Genomic DNA, 20,162 nt, shown 5'->3' with positions numbered 1-20,162 from the left:
AAACAACAATTCTTTCTTACTCACTGACTGGGGGAGAGTGAGATTTAAAACTGTTTTACGCTGTGGCAGAAATGAGATGTAGTGGGATACAGGGCATGAAAAATACATGGTCATTGGGAACATGTAAACTTCCATCCACAAAATAACAGATCTACAATAATTCAAAATTATCCATCAATCATGTGTAGAATCAGCCTCAGGTCTTAAGGCTAAGTGTTTAAGAAAATACATGGTTTTATTTTTTTCCCCCTTACAAATGAAACCCTGGCTGAACCGACCACCACATGTATGTATTTGAGTTAAAATGCTTTGCTGGGAAGCACAGCCCTCCCTCCCCATTCATGAAGACCCGTCAACATGGCAATAAGGGGCGTTGTCACTGCAGAGCTCACCCACCTGTTCAAACTGATTAGGCAGGATGGCGATGATGCAGCAGACTGGAGGGGTGATAAAAAAAAAAAAAAAACGAACCTCAGCAAACTAAAGCATCTAGCGTGGGTTCACATTCCTGTGAATGCTGTCTGTACCTGGCAGGGCACATCTTTTGCAGTCTGATGCTGAGCCAGTGGAAGCTGACCCTGCAGAGCTCTCTGTCTGATGCTGAGCCAGTGGAAGCTGACCCTGCAGAGCTCTCTGTCTGATGCTGAGCCAGTGGAAGCTGACCCTGCAGAGCTCTCTGTCTGATGCTGAGCCAGTGGAAGCTGACCCAGAGCTCTGTCTGATGCTGAGCCAGTGGAAGCTGACCCTGCAGAGCTCTGTCTGATGCTGAGCCAGTGGAAGCTGACCCTGCAGAGCTCTCTGTCTGATGCTGAGCCAGTGGAAGCTGACCCTGCAGAGCTCTCTGTCTGATGCTGAGCCAGTGGAAGCTGACCCTGCAGAGCTCTCAGTCTGATGCTGAGCCAGTGGAAGCTGACCCTGCAGAGCTCTCAGTCTGATGCTGAGCCAGTGGAAGCTGACCCTGCAGAGCTCTCAGTCTGATGCTGAGCCAGTGGAAGCTGACCCTGCAGAGCTCTGTCTGATGCTGAGCCAGTGGAAGCTGACCCTGCAGAGCTCTGTCTGATGTTGAGCCAGTGGAAGCTGACCCTGCAGAGCTCTCAGTCTGATGCTGAGTCAGTGGAAGCTGACCCTGCAGAGCTCAGTCTGATGCTGGGCCAGTGGAAGCTGACCCAGAGCTCTCAGTCTGATGCTGAGCCAGTGGAAGCTGACCCTGCAGAGCTCTCAGTCTGATGCTGAGCCAGTGGAAGCTGACCCTGCAGAGCTCTCAGTCTGATGCTGGGCCAGTGGAAGCTGACCCTGCAGAGCTCTCAGTCTGATGCTGAGCCAGTGGAAGCTGACCCTGCAGAGCTCTCAGTCTGATGCTGAGCCAGTGGAAGCTGACCCTGCAGAGCTCTCAGTCTAATGCTGAGCCAGTGGAAGCTGACCCAGAGCTCTCAGTCTGATGCTGAGCCAGTGGAAGCTGACCCAGAGCTCTCAGTCTGATGCTGAGCCAGTGGAAGCTGACCCTGCAGAGCTCTCAGTCTGATGCTGAGCCAGTGGAAGCTGACCCTGCAGAGCTCTCAGAGAGATGATGCTGAGCCAGTGGAAGCTGACCCTGCAGAGCTCTGTCTGATGCTGAGCCAGTGGAACCTGACCCTGCAGAGCTCTCTGTCTGATGCTGAGCCAGTGGAAGCTGACCCTGCAGAGCTCTCTGTCTGATGCTGAGCCAGTGGAACCTGACCCTGCAGAGCTCTCAGTCTGATGCTGAGCCAGTGGAACCTGACCCTGCAGATCTCTCAGAGAGATGATGCTGAGCCAGTGGAAGCTGACCCTGCAGAGCTCTCAGTCTGATGCTGAGCCAGTGGAAGCTGACCCTGCAGAGCTCTGTCTGATGCTGAGCCAGTGGAAGCTGACCCAGAGCTCTGTCTGATGCTGAGCCAGTGGAAGCTGACCCTGCAGAGCTCTCTGTCTGATGCTGAGCCAGTGGAACCTGACCCTGCAGAGCTCTCAGTCTGATGCTGAGCCAGTGGAACCTGACCCTGCAGATCTCTCAGAGAGATGATGCTGAGCCAGTGGAAGCTGACCCTGCAGAGCTCTCAGTCTGATGCTGAGCCAGTGGAAGCTGACCCTGCAGAGCTCTGTCTGATGCTGAGCCAGTGGAAGCTGACCCAGAGCTCTGTCTGATGCTGAGCCAGTGGAAGCTGACCCTGCAGAGCTCTCAGTCTGATGCTGAGCCAGTGGAAGCTGACCCTGCAGAGCTCTCAGTCTGATGCTGGGCCAGTGGAAGCTGACCCTGCAGAGCTCTCAGTCTGATGCTGAGCCAGTGGAAGCTGACCCTGCAGAGCTCTCAGTCTGATGCTGAGCCAGTGGAAGCTGACCCTGCAGAGCTCTCAGAGAGATGAATAGACAATATCCACATGGTGGCCATGGTGGCATTTTGCATTGAAAAAGCAGGGTGGCAACTGGCAAGTCATAGAATATTCAAAAATCACACCCGTGTGAACTGAGTGGTGCAAGGTCTTATATAGTCTGATCAGCTATGTCAGTGACGTCACACACTAACCATAGTAACCATGCTCACCTTTGCACGGACACGTAGGTGTACAGGTACACAAACATACAGACAAAGCTGGTTGTTGGAGTGGTTTGCACCACTCAAAAATAAATCACACGTGTGAAGTGAGGGGCACTCTTATCATCGTACATCATCATGACGTCTGGGCCGTTTGCACCAAGAACGATTAAATAAAGCTTAGTTTAGTGTTAATCAAGGATTTGTTGATCAAAGATTTATTTTAATTTGAGCATGTGTTGCACCACTTCATTTTAAGCATTGCTTAACAGATCTGTGATTAAATCCATTAAACTGTGATAAATTCATGGATTAAACTTAGTTGTGTGTCCGCCATCTTGGTTTTGCGCTGTAAATAAACAGCAGTCTTTAGCCTAATATCAGTAGCATTACGATTTCATTCACATTTGAGAATGTGGACAGCAGCTTATGTTTAAATTAAATTAAATATAGTGCATGCAGCAAAGAATATCGAATAATAATTTAAACACCGCTCACTCGCTAAAAAACAGACGTATAATAAACTCACAGCGCGTCACTCTGTGGTGCGTGGTAGGTTTACAGATCTGTACCGCCTTTTACATTTAAATTTGACTGGGTTTAGACGGTCCCTTATATTTTTTTGAGGTGCTCTTTTGTTTTCATGAAGCCATCTGATATATGCTGCCCTAAATACATTTCGGCTATTTGAATATAGGCGATCTACAAGCTCTCACAATGCATCAGGATGTGACACATTGTGAGCTTGTAGATCTGCTATTTTCTAAAGATTTGTATGCTTTTTAAAACTTGAAATGGGACATTGGTAAATAAAATTGTAAATGGTGCATTTATATAGCACCTTTATCCAAGGCGCTTTACAGAGATTGTGCATTACATTCACACACCAATGCTGGAGGAAACCATGCAATGCCCCAACCTGCACATCAGGAGCAATTAGGGGTTCAGAGTCTTGCTCAAGGACACTTTGACACTAACTCTGGGGGAGCCCGGGTTTGAACTGGGAAGAAATCACGTAGCTATAAGTGAATTTAAATATATATGTAATATATATATTATACATATATATATATTATACATATATGTATGTAAAGAATATATGTTGTGTTATTAGCACGTCATGCCAATAGCACCTCCTCTCTCACACATTCTCCATTTTCGTCACCGCTAAACCCCTTATCCCTAAACTTCTTTGCCTTTTTTTACTATTTTGCAAAACATTTTTGAATAGTTAAAATGGCCAGTCTACAAGCTCACAACGTGCCAATGTAGATTGGCGAGTGGAACTATTCAAAAATGATTTTCAAAATAGTAAAAAAAGGCAAAGAAATTTAGGGATAAGGGGTTTAGCGGTGACGAAAATGGAGCCCTACAGTCTCTCTCACCCACTCGCACACAGAATAGAATAAAAACAACGTGTCTGTGGGAGGAGGGAGCTCTTTTTTTGAGAAATGTGTCCATTCCGCCACACTTCAATGGAGAGCAGCTATCTCTCCGTGCATACAGCGGGTTCTAAATGCCATTTGCGCCTCCTTATTTCCCTGCTGTGCATATCTCTTCCACCTGACAAACCTTTTAACCCATTTTTGGCGGGAACCCCTTTTGGTGTTTGAAGCATTGTTATAATTTAGCTATTGAAAAATAGCAGATCTACAAGCTCATAGCGCGCCACCGAGTGGCGCGCTACGAGCTTGTAGGTCTGCTGTTTTTTTTAAATCGTGAAAATGTGGTGCAAATCTTTGAATATATATTTCAGAGCGAACATTTTTAACTAAAATATTGGCTTCTGGGGGGTCCCTGGAACTACATATTTTGAGATGGGGGTCCGTGGCCCAATAGAGATAATTCTGGGGGTCCTTGACATGAAAAAGGTTGAGCACCGCTGACATAGAAACATGGCGTTTTCAGAAAGAAATTAGGATTTAGAAGCCTTTTTTTTTTTAATCGACCTCAGTCCAGAATGGGTTAAAGCTACGTTTTGCTCCAGTTTTCTCCCTCCATCATATCTCACCATTCAGGGAGATGCTTTATGGCAGAGTATCATATCAGTTGGCTGCGTTATGAGAAAGTAGAAAATAAACCCGGCCCCTCCCTCACATCTCTCTTATACTCTCGCTCCTCACAGGAGGCGGTCTCGGGCTGGACGCTGGAGTGACTGCCTGCTATATGCTTGCCTGCTTTTCCCCCGTGTTGTGGGCAGCTCAGCTCCCTCCTGCCACAGCCCTGTTAATCATCCAGCCTTATTTGAGAAGAAAAACCTGCTTGATTTAATTGGGGAGGGTTAAGAGAGAGATACAAAGTGGAGACAACTCTCCTGCGAGGGGATCTGGCCTCACCTCTCTTAATGATATGTGCCACAGGGAGCTAGGGCATCTCCAGGCCTCTGGCACGGAGGTGCCACAGAGAGCTAGGGCATCTCCAGGCCTCTGGCACGGAGCCCGCAGCCTCCTAGGGCATCTCCAGGCCTCTGGCACGGAGGTGCCACAGAGAGCTAGGGCATCTCCAGGCCTCTGGCACGGAGCCCGCAGCCTCCTAGGGCATCTCCAGGCCTCTGGCACGGAGCCCGCAGCCCCCCTGCGGTGTCCTGTTTCCTCATGCAGCCCCGTCAGTGGACTGGAGCAGGGCCTTAGCACTATTGATCCATCTGCGCCACCTGAGCATGTTATAGCATGGTGCAAGCTGCTGCTGGATTACACCTCTGCCACTGTCTATAAAGGGCTGTCACGATTACACATTCAAGTTGACGCTTAATTGTCACACAAATAACTGTGATTAACGGTTTGATTGTGTTTTTTTTTGCATTGAACATGAGAAAGTTCCAATTTGTATTTCTGCTTGCCTCTTAGGCTTCGTAATCACAAATTGCACAGGACAGATGACAAATAACTTAAATATACAAACAAATCACATTTTTTCTTTCCAAAAAAATTTGCAAAATAACAAGCTTGTAGATCTGCTATTTCTGCCATTTAAAAAAACAAGTTTGAAAATGTATGGACATTATTTCTTAACATGGAAACGATTGACAATTCTGCAAAAAATAATTGAGATTCTCTCAAATTATTGTGATTGAGCGATTATGCAATAACTGTGACAGGCGTACCTGTCCGTTTGGCCAACGAGCCGAGCAAGCAAGCTGCCTCGCTGAGCTGTGGTGGCCCAAGGTCGACAAATCTACATGCTGTTTTTATTGCACTCACTGCCGATGCCATTTAGATTAAAATTAATTGAATGTTACAAATGTATCTTAGGAGTTTTTAGTCCCACTAGAGGCAGTGTACCAAGGATAACCATATCGGTCAAACGGTTAGTCGGTCGGTTAAACATTTTGGTCACAGTGTACCGTTGAGAACTACTGGCGATGATGAACATTGCTCTGCAGCTCGATGGACATGGCCCCAACTAATTTTGGTGACTCTATGGCCTTTCCTATAGAGCACCGAAGTCCTGACGTCACTGTCAGTAGAGGGCGTCAATCCACAGGTTTGTCTACTTTTTATTTGCATTGTAATCTCCATAGGGGGATTTTAGATCGCCTCATATAAGAACTGTGTTTGAAAAATAAACCGATCACCCCGGCCTTTTCACTCATATGGATATGAAGCATCGACTGAAGGTGGAAATGTACAAATATACCCAAAGAGTAACACAAAAAGCGTTAGAAACGAGTGAATCTCAATGCAACTAAAAAAAGACATGAACCTGTATATTGGCGCCCTCTTCTGAAAGTGACGTCAGACTTTGGTGCTCTATATTGCCACCACTCCACGTTTTACACCCAAACAAACACCATTGAAAAACACAGGCTCAACTGCCATGGAATGTGATGTGCACCTCCATGCTCTCCAGAGGATGACTCCTGGTTTTGCTGACCCGATGGCCTTTCCTCTAGCACCACCATTAGGCCAAACCTTCTACTTGCACACATAAGATCTCACATGCTAACGAGCAGAAGGTCCTTAATCTCCATGAGTGCATTCATGTTCACTGTAGGAAGAACCCCAAGTATTTCTGTGACCACAATGACCTTTCCTGCAGTGCCACCCTCAGGACTAAATCCCAATTGTTTTACACACAATATCTCATAATGTCATTGCAGATTTAGAAGTGCCATGTATGTAGTAGTCTAACAGCACATACCAATGAATTAATGCAACCCATCTCGTAGCCTCATGACAGATGTGGAATAATGAAAGAGAAACAGACATAGACGTCATTCTCCTTCCACCAAAGAAATATGAGGGGCAGAGATGGGGAGGGTGCTGGTGGGCTGGTATTAATGGTATGCTTTCAGGCTCATCGCTCTTCTTACCCTCATACACAAGTACACACACACACACACACACACACACACACACACACACACACACACACACACACACACACACACACACACACACACACACACACACACACACACACACACACACACACACACACACACACACACACACACACACACACACACACACACACACACACACACACAAAAGTCCTACTGCCACATTCCTATTTCCTCCTTGATAACTACGCTTTACTATTATACTGTACTATATATATCTCAATTATTTATCTTCCAAAAGTGTACAGTTAAAATGTGAAAAAGCTGCACTTCTGGGGACACATCCAGCTCATTAAAATGACTAGTTCCCTCCACCCTATACCTCTGACCGTCAAAGCATTTTATTATCTCCCTATTTATCTCCTTTGCCAAGTAGAAATAGAAATCTTTTTTAAACACTTTGCCCATTAGTAAAAAACATATTTGAATAACTTTGTACAAAAATCTTCTCATATGGGGACTTCTGGAGAACAATCTTTTCAGAGATGGGATGTGTGCAGCCAGGGGTTTTGCAATTTGCAGACATTGGTTTTTGACTTGAAAATGTTGTGAGAAATGGGTTCTAAAAATCCAGTTATCATTGAAGTGGACGAGAGCATTGCATGTTTATTCGATCGCCTAGCAACCGAGAGCTAACCAGATGGTATTAAGACGGCGATCTTGCATAATTCAATAAAAACGTGTCCAAACTCATCCTTGGCAGTTATTGAGTGAAGTCAATGTGATCAATGATGATACTATACTATACTATACTATACGAACACATATTGGCCTGTGTTCGGGGAGGGAAGCTGGGCAGGTGATATTGGTTATTACACGTAATCCTAACAGCTGGGGACGTGGCACCTGTCAGCATGGAGTGTTGGGCGGGAGAAATAGGACAAAGAAGGCTCTATATGTCCTCCTGGTGGGGGCTCCTCACTGGCAGGTGAGTCAGAGGAGTGACAGAAATATGTGACCGGGTCTGGCAAATAGGCCCTCATCTCGACCAGAGTCACTTTTCAGTTGTTTACAGATTATTAAAGTACAGAATGTAAGCTTTCATATGATGTATCATTCAATGAAATTGGAAAATATTTGAAGGAGATATGACCAATTTAAAATGATTGTGCCATTTTACCCAAAGCTGAGAAAATCCCCTTTGAATGTTCACAACATTTCAACACCTACAGCTGGTGTGTCAATGGGAGGGACAATAGGAGGAATAGGGGAGGAATCTAATGGCATAACAACTAAATTGTGGATAAAAAGGGGGGGAAAAAAATAAGTGCCTACTCTAAAAGAAAAAAGAAAAGGAAAACGTGATCACTGATGGGAGGTACATAGTCATGATACGACAGGACTGTTTTCACCCGTTTTCAGCCGTAAAGCTAAACTACTAACAGTCCTCGCACAGTTTTAACCACATCGGGTGGTCTATAGAGAAGTAATACTGTATGTAAAGCAGAAGATTTACCCAAATCATGATGGCATTGGGTCTTTAACTCTTTGAGAGTTTCAAGGATTTCTATATAGTTTGTAGACTTCTCTATGGCAGAATGGCGTTTTTGAATGATTTATTGAAAATTCTCTGTTGTGAATGTGTGACAACGAAAGACCTTCAGAGAAAGCTTGACTTGTCTGCTTCCAGGAAAAAAATTAACTGAGTTGATAAAATGTTTAGTTCTTGTGTTGGAAGCCATTTAAAAGAGCCTGCATTTACACTGTTTCTGTTTCTAGGACAACCAAAAAAAGTTATGCCCGGTTGAAGTTTTATTTTCTAAATAACTTTTTTTCTGCTGGGCATACATAGCCATGCAATATCTCATTTTAAAGGGTGAGTTGTCTAGTTCAATTAAAATAAAATAAAAAGTTTCTCACATGTACCACTGTAGATATTTTGCCATCTATAAATAGCATGGTCAGTCATGATCAATCTGACCTATCCAGCTAAAAGTCCCCATAGCTCTGAAATTGGAACATCATATAAACTCAATTCTTTTTTGGGGTAAAATTAGACATTCTAACGCACATTTTGATATATACCATGTTTACATAGTCTTACCAGTACCTTGTCTATTCATGCATGTATCTCAAAAACCTGTTATGAAGAAACACAGTTTTGATAAAAAACACATCCAAGGACATTGTTTTGATATGACTTGGTGCCCATGATATGTATCAAAATATAGACTTGAATGTATACTGTATTATAAAAAAGAAATTGAGTTATTACCATCTACCGTTACAGAGTAAATCACAGTTGAAACTTGCTTAGTCATATACAATAAACCTCACAATAGTGAACAAAATAGTCATGACAGGTCTAACTCATTGTAAAAGCGTCTTTTATTTTTTACGACTACTAACATAATAAAATGATAAATATTACAGAAAATAAATAGGCCTACATACAAAACAGTTACTCCTCCCCTAGCTCTGATCCATAGCTCTAAATGCGCATTTAGAGCTATGGATCAGAGCTACTCCTCCCAAATGTCCCCAAACCCAGTCCTTGACGGTGTGTGTGTGTGAGTTAACCTGACTCCGCCATATGGGGCAGCAGAGTGTACACTGTGTTCCCCCCTCCTGCTCCCATCTGGGAACTCTCAGGCAGACTTGATGCCCGGCCACAAAACGGCCTGGCCAATCAGCAGCAGCTTCTAGCAACTTCTAGCAGCAGCTTCTAGCTTCTACTAGCTGCTGCTGATTGGCCAGGCCGTTTTGTGAGCAACTTCGCTTCTAGCTGCTGCTGATTGGCCAGGCCGTTTTGTGGCCGGGCATCAAGTCTGCCTGAGAGTTCCCAGATGGGAGCAGGAGGGGGGAACCCAGTGTACTCTCTGCTGCCCCATCTGGCGGAGTCAGGTTATGTGTGAGTAGGCTAAATAAAAAAAACACCCAAAAACTGCCCCCCCTGAAATGAATGAATGAATGAATCCGGTTCAGTGTCGGAGAACGCCATCGCAGTCTTGACTCTTCATCCTCCTCCTCCTCCTCCTCATCTGATGCCAGTTCTAAATATATAAAAAGAAATAAACATTTTAGCTGTAGTCAGTGCACGCTACTATTACATGGCGTTTTACCCGGCTGCTGGCGATCAATGATTTTATTGTGCAGTGTCTTTGTGGGCCGAGTCGTGGCATGACAAATACAAATAGATGCTTGTATAAGTAGTATCACGATAAAATAATATGGCAACGTTAGAATGAAACACCAATGAGTGATCGGTGGTAATGTAGCTAGCTGCCCAGGGTATATCCAGCACCATTGCGTCGCAATCATCCAGCAACATTGGTACTGGCTATTGCCCGGGCTTGTGGCCCGGCCAATAGCCAGTACCATTTGTGCAGTGTTTGTTAGCAACTACTACTAGCCAACAGCCAGTGGAATGTGGTGACGTGATGGTGCTGGATATACGCTGGGCAGCTACATTACACGCGATCACTCATTGGTGGTGTCATTCTAACGTCGCCATATTATTTTATCGTGATACTAATTATACAAACATCTATTTGTATGCCACGATGCCACGATTCGGCCCACAAAGACACAGTACAATACATTCATTTGATCAGATGTTTTTGTTAGCTACGTCGATCACCTATAGTACCGACCCTTGTTATATATTCTCCGACTATGCATGTCACGATGACTAAACCAGTTAGATCTATCCATATATGGTTCTACCACATCTATCTGATATCAGCACTAGGTCGGCTCGGGCCAAATATAGGGATCGTCTTACTAGACATGTCATATTAGGGCATTTTCGAATACAATAAAATTACCTTTTAGCGAAGGCATCAGCCTTGGTGGTAACTCCGGTGGGGAGAAGAAAAAACATTGCACACGTGTAATCCGCGAGGGTGGATGTTGCAGCCCGGCCAACGGTCTGGGACTGGAGAATGCCACTGGACACGGATGGATAATTTTTCAGATTGTTTTTTTTGCGGCGACTGCAAACCTGGCTGAAAAACTCTTCCTCCAGTGCCCACCTCGGAGGAGTCAACCAACCCCCCTGTTCACTGGGGGCTGGGCGTCAGTTTCCAATAGGAAAGCATACACGTGTGTCACGTGACACGGGAATTCTGGGAAATGTAGTTGATATTTATGCTCAATACTATATACAGAGGTGCGGACCGAATTAATATATTGGTATTAATAAAAAAAGAGAACTACGGAAAATCACGTACAGGGCAGAAAAGACTAATGCAAAACTCCACGTGTTTTCCAGTAGTAATCTGTCTAAGGGTTAACAGTAATAAACACTGCCTCTGACAGAACATGTTAGTGTGTTGTGGGTAAGGCCCCTCGGTGGTGAAATTGCATTTGGACACTGCCACACGGCTGGTCTTCAGACTAACGTCTATGCCAGCAATCCCAGTGCAGAGCGTTGCTGCTCTTGTTTGCAGCCAGCCCGCCCGGCAGCCCCAGGTTACCCCAGTCAGTCAGCCGCTCCTCATCTGCCTCTTATCAAATCCCCATCTGCATCTCCAGAGGGTTGCCTTCATAGCGGGTCAGATTGAATCAGCCTCGTTCTGCCGTTGAAGGCCCAGCTTTGTTATAAAGGCAGTGGGGGGGGGGGGGGGGGGGGGGGGGCAGCTGGGAACAGGCAGAGCATGTGCATAAGCCTTCTATGAGTTTCACAAAGAAAGAGAGAACACTTCCCACACGCTTTAGGTGTCCTGACCGAGATCCCCCGAACTGCAAAATGAGTCTGGGTGTGTTGCTATGTGATTGTGGCCCCGCTGCCTGGCTGGGCCGTGCTGACACACCTTCCGGGGTAGAAGATAGAGCTATAATTTCCTTCTGAGCAGTGATAACAGTGCAGACCTGCCAACATAAGGGAGCAGACTGCTGATATACTTAAATTGCCTGAATATTAAAAGTCTCTCTTCCTCTCTCTCTCTCTCTCCCCCTCTCTCCCTCTCTCTCCCTCGTAGCCTTTGAATTAAAGGACCATACCACCAACAATATGTAATTCTTCATCCACAGCTTCAGCCATACAGTATGTATTGCAACTGAACAGAAATATAGATGATTTTCATATTCATGGATTTACACACCAAAGACTATTTTTGCCTATAATCTACAAATTAGTCAGTGTTCTAAACACAACACATTTTGGCTGCAAATAGATTTTCATACATGGAATCCAATGGCTTCCTCCTTGGTCTACCCGACATTCCTCCATGTCTTCCAGTTAAAGGGGGAGTTTTCTGTTGCCGCAAAAAGTGCTTGCTCAATGTCAAGTCTCTGTATGTAACGTGTCTTGAGACAGCTTGTTGTGATTTGGCACTATAATAAAAATTTAATTGAATTGAATGATTTGGGAAATAGCCGACAGTGTCTTCAAGTCTACTACATAACAGGCCAGGGTTAAGGCCACATCTGTGAGAGCTACAGTAACAGAGGAACCATTAAATGAGCCTGACTCATGATCCATAGACACAAATGGTATGCGTGAAAAACAATTTTCAAAGAGCGAGCCAAACAAATGGGACTGTTTGTTCCAGCTTGAAGGTTGGCTCGCCTCTCACCTCTGAGAGGTGGTAATGGAGCGGTAGATCTGCCATTAAGAGCTACATCCCCTTCATGTCCCACTTATGATCCGTTGTACCACAGTGTCACGTGTCACAACATAGCGATAAACGTTGTGGACGCGACGCGTGGTGAGCTTGTAGATCGGCTACTTTCGGCATGCGAAACCATCGTACGATGAATAATAATTAGTCTAGGCTTTTATGCTCTCCTGTACTTCCCACTGCACGGCAGTAAACTGTGTCTCTGAGGCACATGCAAAAGCTATAGAATGGTGGATGCGTACAGTTTAATGACTGTGTTTATTGGACATTTACTGAATATCAAGCTGACGCTGGAGCCACAGCTGCCTCTAATTGTGGGGCCAGGGGACCGGCAGCTTGCTGGAGGGGGTTTAACGCATTCAGGCCTGACGTCGAAATTTAAAATAAATGTCTTTTTAAAATGTATTTTTTTTTCTGAAAAACCTCATGTTTTTATATCAGTGGTTCTCAATATTTCATGTCAAGGACTGATATGATATGTAATTGGCCACCGAGTCACCGACCCCCATCTGGAAATATGATGTTCCAGGGACCCCCCCCCCCCCCCAGAAGCAAAGATTTGAGTTAAAAACGTTCGCTCTGAAAGAATATATATTCAAAGATTTGCCCCACATTTTCACGAATTTTCAAAAATAGCAGACCTACAAGCTCGTAGCGCGCCATGAGCTTGTAGATCTGCTATTTTTCAATAGCTAAAGCATAACATAATACTAACGACAAAAGGGGTTCCCGCCCAGAATGGGTTAACTTCAATAGGACCCAATCAACAGCCTCTCCCCCCCTGGTCCCATGTCCCCCTGCCATTCTTCCCTCTTCCTTTACATCCCTCCATTTCCACCCTCTTTCCTCTGTTGTTCCGCCTTTCATATGTCGCATTGTGCCACTCGCATGCCCTGCTCCTCTGCTCGTTAGGTTCTGTCATTGGCTTTTCATCTCTTCTCCAAATGACCTTTGTATTTTCTATACGTGGCTCGTTTCCTGGCTGTAGAAGAATGTCACAAATGGATACAAATTAGAGGTGAATAGCTTGAATTGAAGAAGTACCTGATACTGCATGTGTTGGTGTGTGTGAAATGAAATGAAATGAAATCTATATTTACCCAGGGTATCTGGGCTAAGCTCAAGAACTTGTTTCCAGCCAGGCCCTGCTCATAGAACACATTTCATCGTAGTGGTTGATGCCTTGTTCAAGGGCATTTCAGCGGTGGTAATTTTAACGTGTCGGACGGCTGGTTCGAACTGGGAACCTTCCGGTATCTAGACCGCGCCGCTATCCGTTCGGCCACCGTGGCCACCGTGTGTCTGTGCGTGCGTGCATCTGCAGTCTGCTGCAGCAGCTGATTAAAGGAGGCCTCAGAAATGGATAGACAAGCGTGGGATCACAGAAGGACTCCTCCCCTCTCTCCCTTGCCTAATGGTTAACCTTATTACTAATGTATATAGGATTTAGCATCTTAGTAGGCATCAAAGAGGCTCTGCATGGTTTGGTATCCATACAGTTAGCTGCCAAAGCTCTGGTAGATTGCTTGCCAGAGCTCAGCTACTTTCAATCCATGTGAAGTCCTCTTCACATGGATCCTCTTATCATCGTACATCATCATACATCAGCTCATTCCGGCCAATCACACATTGCGTCATCAATGTTTGTGTTACGCAAAACACTCAAAAATAGGACAACGTTTGTGCACACACCAAAAGCTGGACATAGGAGGGGCTAGCTCATATCATCATGCATCATCATACATCATCTCATTCCGGCCAATCACAATTTGCGTCCTCACCTTCGTCTTCAATGTTTGTGTTTACGCAATGTTTGCGTTTACAAAACTCAAAACTGGCCAATCACTATCAATGGCATTCAATGTTTGTGTTAAGACAATGTTTGTGTTTACACAAACCCGCAAAGCTGGACATAGGAGGGGAAATGTAATGTGATTGAAGATGGGATTCAGGGGGACAGATACGAGTAACGAGTTTACGGTACATTAATCGTCGTAAATAATAAAATAGAACAAGTGGGTGAGACAATATAAAACAAGTGTAGGCCATGATTAAAAGATGAGTAAACCAAAATAAAACACATACTTGGAGTGTGATCTTTTAATTAATTGTGATTAAACTAAATTGCCGTAGTCCCGTAAAGAACAGTATACTTGACTTAATTGTCAACTCCTTATCGCCCATTCTTAAGAAGATACTGTCCAACTGAAAATATGGATCTAAGAGTTAATAATATCTCTTCATTATACAGTATAACTGGTTGGGTAAAGATGAGGTCTGTCTGTAGCATTCTGTAGCATTTTCAGTTGTTTGAATGCCAGACAAGGCTAATCATTCTATAAGATGGATAGTCAGCATACATAGAATAGAAGATGCTCTGGCCCCCCTTATTATAGTTATTATTGAGAGTTAGATGAGCCTCTCCATCACACATCTGACAAGCTCAGACACTGAACCAAATTAATATTCTGATACATTATTCACAATGTGGAGGAGGGAAAAAAAAGCTGCCTGATTAGGGTGGATAGAGACTTTTCTCGTTTAACCAATTTTGGGCGGGAACCCTTTTGGTGTTAACATCATGTTATGCTTTAGCTATTGAAAAATAGCAGATCTACAAGCTCATAGCGCGCCACCGAGTGGCGCGCTATGAGCTTGAAGATCTGCTATTTTTGAAAAATCGCTTTTTCAGAAAACTGTCAGGATTTCGAAGACATTTTTAGAATCTGATCTCAGGTCAAAATGGGTTAATCCGGGTGAGCCTGAATGATGGCCTACACCTGCTCCAATCCCTACTGTATGTCTTAATCAAAGCACAGCACTGTACTGAACATAAGGAGAGAAATCATTTTCTCTCCGTCTTTCCTCGACCTTCCAACTATATTCCAAAGGGTAATTTATACCTTAACGCTAAGGCTTTGTCACACAACACTTAAAATTACCTCGTTACAATGATTAGACAGTCTTTAACATTCTGCCCTTGGTTTTATCACTGCTTTATCACTGGCTATGGAGTTTTGAGGTGTAATCAACACATCCCCTTATTAAATTATAAAGAACTGCTTAATGGACCATACCAGTGTAAATATCTGCCATGATTACTCACAGCTTAGGTCATATACCTATATCTGAGAAACCTGGCGTCAACGTTTTGACAGATTTCACACTTTCTCAGCTCAATATAACCAGAGGGGAGATGTATGTTTTTCAGTTAATGTTAGCCATTTCATTAATAACGGTGGATTTGCTACACTAACATTCTATTTTAATCATACAATTATACAAAACCGCTGACGCTTTGGCATGGGGGGTTAGATCAACATATGGAATGAATTCTAGTGTGTCTTGAGTGTACAGGGTTTGATGAGGTCAGATCAACATATGTAATGTCAGAACAGGAAGGACGTGTGGGGACAAGATTTACGTCATATTTGGCAGACATTTGACCCAATATCTCTTTTCATTGGCAAATATGAGACGTGTGGGGACAAGATTTACGTCATATTTGGCGGACAAATTTTGACCTAATTTCTTCTTTCATTGTCAATGGCAAATATTGAGAGCATATGTAATGTCAGAACAGGAAGGACGTGTGGGGACAAGATTTACGTCATATTTGGCGGACATTTGACCCAATATCTCTTTTCATTGTCAGTGGCAAATATGAGACGTGTGGGGACAAGATTTACGTCATATTTGGCGGACATTTGACCCAATATCTCTTTTCATTGTCAGTGGCAAATATGAGACGTGTGGGGACAAGATTTACGTCATATTTGGCGGAGAAATTTTGACCTCATTTCTTCTTTCATTGTCAATGGCAAATATTGAGAAGAGGGTTACATCCAAGGACGGAGTAATCGACAGGGCTGGTGATCACTTATGACGTGTCACACAGCTGGATCACTGGAACACAACCAACGGATCGCATAGCTTGTCATTGCTATGAAAATATGCGTATTTTATGCGTATTTGTTTGTGTTGGCACCGTTTGTTTTACATCACCATTACATCACCTAATCAACATAAGTTAGACTTTAATATATTAGCGCCCCTCACTTCACACAGGTGTGATTTTTTTAAGACATGATGTATTTATGCACAGTATGTGTTAATATTGTCTGCTCTGTTGATGAATTGGATACATAGGACCACAGTGGGAATATGATATTGGGTTATCCTGTTAGCCCACTTTAAACCTATATACATCGGCTATTTGAAAATAGCTGATTTACAAGCTCAAAACAATCTGATATTTTCCACCAAAAAGCACCAAATGGCTTAAACAACACTATAGTAGCCTAAATAAGCCCAAATAAGCAACTACACTTTTAGAAACAAGCCCCCTGCACCCCCCAATATATACCAATATTCACAATGTTACAGAAAAACTAACCAAAAGTCGCTTATGATAAGCGCCAAGCGAACATGGCAAAAACTGTCTGCAACTATACTGTTGATGGAGAGAGTAGGGAAGCCTCCCTGCTGTTGAAGAAAGGGGAAGAGAGAGAGTTGCAGGTGGAGGAGACAGACAGCGTTGTGAAAACAAGCTTGGATTGCCTCATGTAGGCAGCAGCATGCAGGGATGGGAGGAAACGACCCTTCCTTGAGCTCCACTGCACCCTTCTCCTTCTACATGAATAATACATTCAGAATTCATAATGCATGATCAAAGTTACGAGAGTTATGCCTGTCACTGCTCCTTAGTTTTATGTATCCAGTTGGTGCGGATGAACCAAGCACCAACCAAGGCCCTGTGGAGTCTCTTCCATTTTTAACTATAAAAAAATATTTATTTCTGGTTATTGATATATACTTTTTTATATATGTATATGTATTTGTTTACACCCTACACTACATCAATATTTATGAATCAAGTTGTTCTGTCATATTATGAAAGTGCATTATTAAAGTTATACTAGGCATATCTTGGAATATATGTAAATACAACAAAGCCACAAATCAATACAGTGCACACAAATTCAAGTAGTTCACCCAAAATATGTAATGAATGATACACATTACACACCCCACGAAGCCTTGACTTATGACCAGTACTGTCATGAGGGGATAGAACAGATGGTGAGCTGTGGCGTTCCACAAGGAAGCATGCTAGGGCCTTTACTGTTCCTAATATATGTAAACGACATGACATCAGCTTGTGACTGAAACTTGTTCCTGTTCGCACATGGCTCAGACCTGCTGGTCTCAGACAGGACTGGACAAACTGCAGGTGGAAAAGGCCCTCAGCTCTGAACTAGAATCTGCAAATGGCTCGCTGATAACAAGCTACGATAAGGCAGGTGGCTTCTTGGTTCGAGTGGGTGACAATATTATCACACGAAAAAATGAAATTACCAGGTTCCATCCTTGAGGCAAATGTTTCATTTTTAAAATCGTAATCATAAAAGTCGACCAAGATTCCTATACAGGATCTCCTCAACAAAAACACCTTGAAGGCCCTAACAGGAGCCCTTGTACAAGGTTTCTTCGACTATGCATGCACCTACCACAGCACCTCAAAGCCAAAGGCCCTAAAAACAAGGCTCCAGACTCCCGACAAACTGGTCAGGCTACTACTTGGCCTCACTCCCCGAACCCACCTCACCCCTGCCTATTTTGACAGGCTGGAAGGGCGGTTGACGACAGAGTACAGCATCTTGCAATGGGTCTGGCCCACAAAATTCGCTACACCACCAAGATACCCATGTACCTGTCTAAATACTTCCACAAACGAGGGACAAAATTAATTTCACTCCTATGCCACCAAAATGTGGAACGCCCTACCAACAGCGGTCCTTGACTCCTTCAAAACCGCTCTCAGAGGGCACACGGACCGCTGCAATTCGAAACCAAGTCCCCCCTTTACCTCTAACTGTATATGTTTTTCCCATTTTTACCTCCTTATAATATAAGGATATGATGATTTCCTGTTTTTTGAGTGGTGCAAACCACTCCAACAACCAGCTTTGTCTGTATGTTTGTGTACCTGTGTACGTGTCCGTGCACAGGTGAGCATGGTTACTATGGTCACTGACATTACGTCAGACCACAGCTGATCAGGCTATATAAGACCTTGCACCACTCAGTTCACACGGGTGTGTTTTTTTTATATAGAAGTGTATATTTGTACGTCTCTAAATGTTCTGATGAATTGAAAATGGTGGACCCTGTTGTGTAACAGGTGTAATGCTTTATCATGGTGTCGTCTACAGTAACATTTTTTGTATTGAGTTGTGCTTGCGTTTGAAATGTACCCATTCTGCATACTGTTAATAAATACTTCAATCAATCAATCAATCAATCAATCAATCAATGATTATGACAGTCATGGTTCAGGTCAGGTAGCTACAGCGACTGACCTCACCAGTATGTTCAACTAAAACAGTGGTTTTCAACCTTTTTCATATCAAGGCCCATTATTTATTCAGCATCTGAGCCACGGTCCACCATTTCACATTTAGCCTCTCAGACCCAAAATTTAAGAATATTTTGTTGTAGTTGGATAAGATTGTGTCCATGCTGTATTGATGTTGGTTTAGGAGAGACAATTACATTAATCAAAATATAAAAATTCTTCCACATTCTCTAATTGTATAGACTTCTTGTAAATTAGGCAATTAACTTTGGAGAGTGTACATTTATTTTACACTCTCTAGACTAGAGTTAAAAATCTATAAGGGTCCATTTGGTTACCAACTCTCCATCATTTAGCTGGGGACCACCTTGAACTCCCTCAGGGACCACTGGTGGTCCACGGACCACTGGTGGAAAACCACTGAACAACCACATACTGTAGCCCACGTTTGCGCTGACGTCAAAACAGAGCCCATTAGCTCATTAGCATTGGTAACAGCTGTGTTTAAATTCACCACGTTATTGACATGACCGTCCCATGGCTAAAGCAAGCCAGTGTAGAAAAGCAAAAGTTAAATTTCTTACCTTTGTTGTCTTCTTCCTTCCGTGTGTAGCCTCCAGACAGTAGGCTACGACTTCAAAGCAAAGTGCAGCTGTTTCCCGTGAAGCCCGATAAACTAACCCAAGAAATAGCTCTCATATATGAGCCTATAGCCCTATACATAATTATTCATATTTCGAAATACGCCTAATAGTGGCCTCGCCAAAAATAACTCGTTCACAATCACAAGTAACTTAACAGTCAAACAGTACGTCGAATTGTGTCGTTTTTGTCTCATCCATCCACTATATTGTTTCTTCCTTTTTCTGTGGCCCTTCTCCAGGGCAGCTTCATTGAACTTTTCTGCTGCTTCTTTTCAATATTGATGCCAGTGCTGCAAAACAAACAAGCGCCAGGTCTATGAAAACAAGCCCAAAAGAAGCAACTATACGTTTGACCTGTATTATTGAAAATAGCAGATCTACAAGCTAATTTCCTGTCACATCAATGTTGTGTTGTAAGCTTGTAAATCTGATATTTGTTATAAAATATTAAAATGTAAGGCTATAAAATTGTGGTTAATTCATAAGGTACTTTTTTCCCTTCCTAGAAATGTAGTGAATGAGTGAGTCCTGTATTGCCATGTCTGTTTATAATAAGCGACTCTGGGCTTGTTTTTAAAGTGTAGTTGCTTATTTGGGCTTGCTTCCTAATGTTCTTTTAAACCAGTAGTTCCCACATTTTGTCATGTCAAGGACCCCCCATGCCAGATTAAAATGTATTGGGATCTGAAAATATTTTGTGCCAGGA

At 43.5% G+C, this 20,162-nt stretch overlaps 1 long non-coding RNA gene across 1 annotated transcript in view; it reads right to left on the bottom strand.

The window, feature by feature from the left end:
- Positions 1 to 19,699, bottom strand: part of LOC306924775 — a 69,796-nt gene extending 50,097 nt beyond the window's left edge. Inside the window, exon 1 of the long non-coding RNA XR_013790210.1 lies at positions 19,397 to 19,699. This is a non-coding gene — a long non-coding RNA (uncharacterized lncRNA). The remainder of the gene's footprint in view (positions 1 to 19,396) is intronic.
- Between the last annotated feature and the right edge of the window lie 463 nt (positions 19,700 to 20,162).

The sequence above is a fragment of the Electrona antarctica genome (genome assembly GCF_951216825.1).
Source record: "Electrona antarctica genome assembly, chromosome: 6".
Lineage (NCBI taxonomy): Eukaryota > Metazoa > Chordata > Actinopteri > Myctophiformes > Myctophidae > Electrona > Electrona antarctica.
Note: the sequence above shows the minus strand (reverse complement) of the source record. Positions and strands in the feature narration are given on the sequence as shown.